The following is an 8,460-nucleotide window of genomic DNA, read 5'->3' on the forward strand; positions in this document are numbered from 1 at the left end:
AAACAACAATGATGGCTGCAACCAAAAAATAGCCGGGCATTGTGGCGGGCACCTATGGTCCAAGCTACTTGGGAGGTGGGGGCAGGAGACTCACTTAAGCCTAGGAGTTGGAGGTTGCTGTGAGCTGTGATGCCACAACACTCTACCCTGGGGGACAGCTTGAGGCTCTGCCTCAACAACAACAACAAAAAAATATACCGGTAACCAATTATTGGGGGTCAGGTCCCAAGAGGTGACTGGGTTTAAGGGAGTTAAGACTATGCTGAAGGCAGAGGGAGAATAGGACATAAAAGCAAATTAGTTTTTCCATACCACAAGGCATTTGTGCCAAGGTGGCTGTGTGTCAACATTAGGGAATCCCTCCTCTTGGCAGCAGAGAGGAAGTCTCTCAAAACTAGAGGGAAAAGATATTTTCCCTCATATCAATCTAGCTTTGGAGACATTCTATTAGTGACATATGCCCCTTCCCCAAAAAACAATGAAGTGTTCTGTGTGCTAACAACATAGCTTAAAAAAAAAAAAAGTAAAACAAAATTCTGCATTTTTACAAAACTTGATAAAAAGTAGTATTTCAAACTGAAGTGCACAGTTATCAAAAATGCACACACTTCACTTGGCATCCCCAGCACCTGCAGCTTTCTGTGCCTGGTCTGTTTTGGCATCTCCATTTTCTGCAGGATTATTCCCCTCCTTGCCACCGTCAGCTTTTCCCCTTTTCCCTTTGGGTACCTTCTCTCCCTTCTTTGCGGGGGCCTTTTTAGGCTTGGGCTCTGGCTTTGGAGGAGCAGGTTTAGCAGACAACCTTGCGGATCTTCTCTGTGGTTCGTCCTTTGCCTTGGCTTTATCTCCTTTAGCCTCCCCTTCAGCCTTTCTCTTGGGCAAGGTGGCAAAGGCGGCGGGACATAGGCGCTGTACATGGGGATGCAGCGACACGTGAGCTTTGGTCGGTCCCGGGATTGTTCTCGCTCCTCTTCTTCACACTGCTCCTGTCTTCTCTTGTCTTAGTGTAACATAATAAGTAAGGATATGTTCATTTTGTTTATTTTTTCAAAAAAACAACTCTTTGTTTTACTGTTTTTTATGTAGGTTTTCTATTCTCTATTTCAAGTAATTTATTTAACTAATTAAATTTAATTAATTTAATATTTTTCACCACAGTCCTATGAGGCACCTGTAATTTATAAATGAAGAAACCCAGGCTTGGAGTGTTTTATACAGTTAGCAAGATTCAAGCCATACTTTGTACTTGTCATAAGTGCTCTACTAAATGGTCTTTATAATTTGGAAAAGGAATAGGAAAATTATGTGAAATTGGATGAATTAAGGTTTCTTAGGATAAGGCTTAGAAACTTTTATTTTTCGAAATGTTATTTACCAAGGAAAAAGTAATTGTCATTTATATGTAAGTAAAGTTTAAATTGTTTTCTCCTTTTAAAATAAAAAATTTAAGAGCAAATACCTCGCTGTTAAAATTGATCAAGCTATCCATAAAACAGTAACAGTTGAAATTCATATTGCAAAATCAGCTAGAGCTCCTTATGTTTAACTGAGGAACTGAGGCTTAAAGAGGTTAGGTAACTTGAAAGGTTTTGTAGCCAGCAGGCGGCAGAGCCTCAATTCCCACCCAGGTAATTTCTTCTAGAGTTCTCATTCTTAACAACTTTGCTGTCCTAAGAGTATATATGAGTGTATAAATATGGAGCTTTGGTAATTTGAAGGCACCGTTTGAGCCCAGTTAACATAGTTTTTGATTTAAGGCAATACTTAAATATTTAGTTTTGATTCAAGGCAATACTTGCAGTGTAAATACTTCACCTGCTTTCATTCTTATTTCCTGTGATCACTGGTCTTAGTATTTTTTTGTTGTTTCTTTGTATTATTTTTTTGCATAGGAAGATCCTCTTTGCTTAGTTGGCATTTAATAAGTGATAAATATTGAAAAACAAACCGGTAATTTAAAGTTTTGAATCTCAAATATAGAGACCAAATTTTAATGCATTAGTCATAGTATGTTTTCCTTTTTAAGATATATTTTTGAATTGTTTGATGGTAATTAAATATTAATAGAAAAGAGTAATTTTTAGTTCTTAAGACTTGGAGAACATTTTCTGTGCCTCTTAGTTGGACTTTTCTTAGTTGAGAAGTTTAAATATCAAATTTTAATAATTCTGTGATGATACAAAATTCAGATGCAGTATAATTGGCTTCCATCCTCTGCTGTGCCTATTGTCTGCAAGAAAAGGACCAGGCAGACATTTTTTGAAATAATTGACCTATGCATTTTTAATATATATTATAATATTTCTAATAAAACTGATATATGAACTTTTCCTTCTTTTTCTCTTTGCTCTGTAACTAGCAGACTAGTGGAAAAATACTGTTTTATAACATGTCTTGTTTTTCATGCCATTGGATTTTTTTATACCACACTTAGAAGAGTATGTCTGCTTTTTAATATACAGTATTATATGGAATATTTGGATTTAACATACAGAATACTCATGTATTTAGAAGTACTTATTTGCCAGGTCAACTCTGTAGAATTAAGGTAAAAATTAGATAGGAGATAAAATGAACACCAAAGAGCCAGAAAAGCTATCTTGGAATGTGAAGAAAAGATTTTTTTTTTAACCTATATGAAAGTCCTTTGGTCAGTGTTTCCTACAACAGTCACTTTAAACAATGTAATGCTGAAGTAAATATTCTGTAGCCAAAAAAGTTTAGGAAATGTTGCTTGTAGCATCCCTCTGTGGATTGGTATTTGGATCATTGGACGTGTGTCTTAGATTTATTCGTATTTGCTTTCATTTGAGAAAGGAGGGAAACCAGCATTTAATGGGCATTTACTCCACAAAGTATAAGTGGTACCTCTTCTACAAAGGATCCTGAGACCCTGCTGGGGGGTAAAGACACAAAACTAGTAATGGGCAGAACTGGTACTATTTTCTAATCTGTATGATTTCTAAGTTTTTGTTCTTTTTGACCTTAACATGCTACTATGTGATTGTAATGAACTGCTGCTCATTGGATTTTACTCCCTAGAAATAGCAATTTAGCAATGATACTAGAAAAAGACTAAGCTGCCCTATTTAGGGAAAGAAGAAAAGTATTATAATAAATTGACTGACACATTCTTGCTTTTATATAGATCAACTTCATTGTTCTGTGGTAGAAGATTTGAGACAACGATGTAAAGTGCTTTTTGAGTGAAATTTGATGTTATCTTTAGTTATTCTCTAGCTTCTTTCTTATGTTTGCTATTTTAAGGCCATTGGTACCCCTCCGATTAAGTAGGGTAGAGCTTAGGCAAGTTATTAACTTTTTATAGCCCCATTTTCCTTATCTGGAAGGATAAATACCTATCTTCCTGAGTGTTTGCAAAGCTTAAAGGGGGTAATTATGCATGTAAGTTGCTTTAGCGCAGTGTCTGTCATATTGTAATCTTAGCTGCTGCTATTATTAGCAGTTTTAGTAATAATAATAAGGCTTAGATTGTGTTACCACTCTATTTTTTTAAGCAGTTGTGTAGAGAGGGTGGTTATAAGGAAAATCTCCACATTGCCCCCCCCCCATTTATTTGGGGAAAAATCATCATCAGATTCTTTTTGAAATAATAGAAACAGGTGAGGAACCTTTGGCCTCAAGGCCCATATGGGCCTCCAGATCCCCTGTGTGGCCCCTTGACCAAATCCAGACATTCCAGAACAGCGTGGTCCCTTTTAGGATTTGTTGTGTAAAATTTGAATTTGGTCAAAAGGCCACACTCAAAGATCCAGAGGGCCACATATGGCCAAGAAGTGGTGCAGTCATAGCTCACTCTGGCCTTGAACTCTTGTGCTTAAGTGATCCTCCTCATGAGTAGCTGGGACTACAGGCACACTTTACCATGCTAATTTAAAAAAAAAATTTATTTTAGAAACAGGATCTTACTATATTACCCAGGTTGGTCTTGAACTCCTGGTCTCAAGCGATCCTTTTTAGTCTTAGTCTTCCGAAAAGTCTCCCAAAGTACTGGGATTTCAGGCATAAGCCCTATGCCTGGCTTTGTTTGTTTTTTATATGAGATGTGTATTTTAACTTTTTTTTTTTAGGCAGAGTCTCACTGTGTTGCCCTTGGTAGTGCTGTGGTGTCACAGCTCACAGCAACCTCAAACTCTTGGGCAGTGGTTCTCAACCTTCCTAATGCTGCGGTGTATTTTCATTGATAAAAAGAAGTCATGACCCACAGGCTGAGAGCTGCTGCTCTTGGGCTTAAGCGATTCTTTTGCCTCAGCCTTCCAAATATCTGGGACTACAGGCACGCGCCACAATGCCCAGCTATTTTTTGTTGCAGTTGTCATTGTTGTTTAGCTGGCCCAGGCTGGGTTTGAACCCGCTACCCTTGGTGTATGTGGCTGGCACTGTAACCACTGTGCTACAGGTGCCAAGCCTGAGATGTGTATTTTAAATACTGCCTATCTGATATTTTTATGGTCATTCTTTTTAGGCTGCATGTTTTCTTTCTGAAACCTGTTTTCAGGCTAGTCTGTATGCGGTGACAGTTGAGTTTTCATTGATTATTAGGTATTAAGTATTTAACTAGATGTTTAAATATGATGGACACTAGATTACTGTGGGATGTGATGATCGTTTTTCCCTCCAAGGGAGATACCTACAGCCTCATTTAGTAGAGCTAACTTTAATGGTCTGAGATGCTCTCTGAAAACTTAGGACCATTCAGAACCAGTACATGTATTAACTGTGAATTAACAGAATACTGTATTTTTTCTTTCTACGTTTATCCCCCCACTTTTTTATTTTATTTTGAGGAAGGGAGCAGAGAAGATTTTTTTTCTCCCTCTCTGAAAATTTTCTTTTTCCTTCCTAGCTTTCCGTTTCCTGCTTTGAAGTAGTGAGGATCCTTTGGGAGCTCTAAGAACATCAGTTTTTACAGTTTGAGGCAGAGTAATTTTCATGGGAAGCCTTTTCTCATAAAGTGAAATACTCTGTCTTTACCAGGACATTTTTAAAGGAACAGTTAGCTCCTCACTGCTTTGTCATTAGCTAGGGTGAAGGAAGGGAAGAATGAGTTACAGGTTCTTTCTTTTTCTGCCTCTTTCCTCCCTTTCTTACTTTCATTCCTTCCTTTGTTTTGTGGCGTCGTAGCTCACAGCAACCTCAAACTCAAACTCTGGGCTCAAGCTATCCTCTTGCCTCAGCCTCCTAAGCAGCTGGGACTATAGGTGCCCGCCATAACACCTGGCTATTTTTAGAGATGAGGTCTCTCTCTGGCTGGTCTTGAACCTGTGAGCTCAGGCAATCCGCCTGCCTCAGCCTCCCAAAATGCTAGGATTATAGGTATGAGTCACTGCCCCCAGCCTTCTCTTTCCCTTTCTACTTAGCTCTCTATGAGTACTGAATTTGGCTGTTAGTAGAGTGGAATGATTTGCATTAAACTTTTTTTGTTAGGGAACTTGGTACCCCTAAACAGATAACAACTATTTTTTCCATTTTGGGATTTTATTTTTAAATTACTTCAAATTTATTAAGAAACTTTCAATTACTGTAGAACCTCTGTAAGTTGACCATCCAAAGGACTGTAACAAACTGGTAAACATACAGAGGTGGTCAACATAATGACATTCCATTGAATACATGTGTTGCATGTTGGGTCTATGACATTAGGTCAGCTTAAGAAGGTGGTCAGTGTAGGGAGGTGGTCAGCCATGCAGGCTCTACTGTGTATAAAATTAGGTAGAACAGTGCAAAGAACCATAACCATCATGTATTCATCACCAATTTTTATAATTGCATGGCCAGTTTTGTTTTATTTAGACCTTTGCTATGACCCCACAAACATTTTTAAAGCACATTTCAGGAAGCATAATAATATTTTTGGCAAATATTTTATTATATATTTCTGAAAGATAGGGATGCTTAAGACAAATATAATTACAGCACCATGATTCCACTTTGTAAAAATTTAAAAAAATTTCTTAACACTATCAGATCAGAGTTCATATTTCCCTAATTGTATCTTTCTTTTTCCTTAAAAATGTTTGTTTGTTTGAGTTAGGATCCAAAACAGGGTTCATAGCATTTAATTTTTATTTTTAAATCCCCTTTGAATTGATTATTTTTCTTCACCCATCTTTCCCTTGCAATTTATTTATTAAAGAAATCGTATCATTTGTTCTTTGGAATTTCTCCCATTTTGTATTTCCCTGATTGTATCCTTGTGATCACTTAATGTGTTCCTCTATCCCTTTATTTCTTGCAAAACTGTTGGTGAGACTTTTCAGTCAGATTACTTTTTTAAGTGGTGCTGAATGCAGACAATCCCTGGTTTAGGATGAATCAATTTAGGGATTTTGAACTTTATAATGGTGCGAAAGTGATATGCATTTTAGTAAAAGCTGTACTTTGAATTTGGATTAAAAATTTTTTGTAATTATAAAATTAGCTTTGTGTTACATGATTTTACCCAACTGGTAAGCCTTCTGAACAAGATAAATGTAGGCTAGGCTAAGCTTAAACTATGACTTTGGTAGGCTAGGTATATTAAACCATTTTCGATTTACAGTATTTTTAATTTATGAAGAGTTTATTGGGAAGTAAATCCTTTGAAAATAAAGGAGCATCTGTATTTCCTATTGCATAACGTTAGGTGGTATATGATATGTAGTTACTTTTCTTTGGTGATGTTACAGTTGATCACTGGGTTTATTCCTGTTAGCCTGTCACCATCCATTGCAAAGTTCAGCCTTTTATCTGCTGGTTTTAAGCGTCTTTGATGATCAGTGTCTAGATTGAAGTTTTGACAAACTATAGGCTATGGGCCAAATCTGATCTGCTGCTTATTTTGTAAATAATGTTTTATCGGAATGTAGCCACATTTGTTCCTTTACATATTGTCTCTTGCTTGTTTGGGGATACAATGGCAAAATAGAGTAATTAAAACAGATTGTGTGGCCTGTAAAACCTAAAATATTTACTCTCTGGTCCTTTATACAAAAATACACTGACCCAAATCTAGATCATTAGAGATTGTCAGTGATGATATTATATCATTCCTTTTGTAGTTGGAGTTGTATAAAGAAGCTTACCTCACCAATTACATGATTATCCTGAGGAAAAGCAGGATAAAATGCTTGATTCTTTTAGTAGTTCTTTGAGGAGGATGTCAAAGAGGTGTTTTCCTTTAAGTATGTATCTGCGTGAACCTCTGGTTTTGTATATATTTGATGTTTTAATCTATTATAGTTATTCTTTTTCATTCTCAAATTGTCCCATTTTGCCATTGTGAGCCTCTTCATGGTGGCTCTTTTATCTTTCCTTATTACCCCAATAGCCTTTGGTAACCCTGGGTTCTAGTTTGACAAGACATTCCAGGATCATTTTGTACATCACCTGTCTTAGATCTAGAACCAGTTATTTCTCTAACAGATTCTGATTCTGTTTACTGGGAAATAGTATTTACTGACCACAGTTGGGGTGTTTTGTTGCTATGGGATTATTGTTGTTTTCTTTTGGTAGACAGAACTAGGATGTGAGTATGTGTCTGTGCATGCATGATTTTTATTGTGGTAAAATATACGTAACATAAATTGACCATTTGAACCATTTTAAACTTACTACTTTTTGTACCTGCATAGCAGTTTTAATTTTTCTTTTTTTTGCAGTTTTTGGCTGGGGCTGGGTTTGAATCCCCCACCTCTGGCTTACTCCTTTGAGCCACAGGCACTGCCCAGTTTTTAATTTTTTTTTATTTAAGCAATTGTGTATTGATGGGCATTAAGGTGTTACATAGGGAAATTTTGATGGGATCAGATGCTTGGCCTTTTGGCATTTAAACTTTAAGATTTTTTTTCATTTTTATTATAATGATATTTTACCATGATGCTCAAAAATATAGAACTATATGTATTAAAAGTTCTCTCTGATCCTCCTCTGCCCACTTTTTATCTATTTCTATCCCTAAACAAGATTTTTATTTAAAAGATGTGTGCAACATTTATACTCTACAAATGTTTTTTAAAAACAAAATTAGGATCATGTTATGAATCATGAATATTCTGCAACTTGGTTTTTTTAATGTAGTGTTATCAGTTTGAGTACTGAGAAAAGATTCCTGAATATAAATAAGACTTTAAAAATGATTGTAAGACATTGTTATGTTATTAATACTGGATATGTAATTTATCTGGGTGTGTATATATGAATGTATGTTTCCTAAATTTTCTATATTGTGATTACTGCTCTAAAATTGAGAAAGTGGCGTATACAGTATCTTCTCTGTAGACTCAAACTTACATTTGGAAAGAAATTGAGAAAAATTTTATTGTTGCAGTCTATTATGGTTTAATACTAAAAATAAATTCAGATAAAATTGGAATGCCTGGCTCGGCGCCTGTGGCTCAAGCGGCTAAGGCGCCAGCCACATACACCTAAGGTGGCGGGTTCAAATCCCCAGCCCGGGCC

At 36.3% G+C, this 8,460-nt stretch overlaps 1 protein-coding gene and 1 pseudogene across 1 annotated transcript in view; one reads left to right on the forward strand and one right to left on the reverse strand.

Annotated features, from left to right (window-relative positions):
* The window catches only part of GSK3B (glycogen synthase kinase 3 beta), a 210,936-nt gene that overhangs the window by 18,669 nt on the left and 183,807 nt on the right, over nt 1–8,460 (forward strand). The window lies entirely within an intron of this gene.
* Nucleotides 610–8,460, reverse strand: part of LOC111726985 — a 49,174-nt pseudogene continuing 41,323 nt past the window's right edge.

The sequence above is a fragment of the Otolemur garnettii genome, unplaced genomic scaffold (assembly GCF_000181295.1).
Source record: "Otolemur garnettii isolate 467f Iridium unplaced genomic scaffold, OtoGar3 scaffold00089, whole genome shotgun sequence".
Taxonomy (NCBI): Eukaryota; Metazoa; Chordata; class Mammalia; order Primates; family Galagidae; genus Otolemur; species Otolemur garnettii.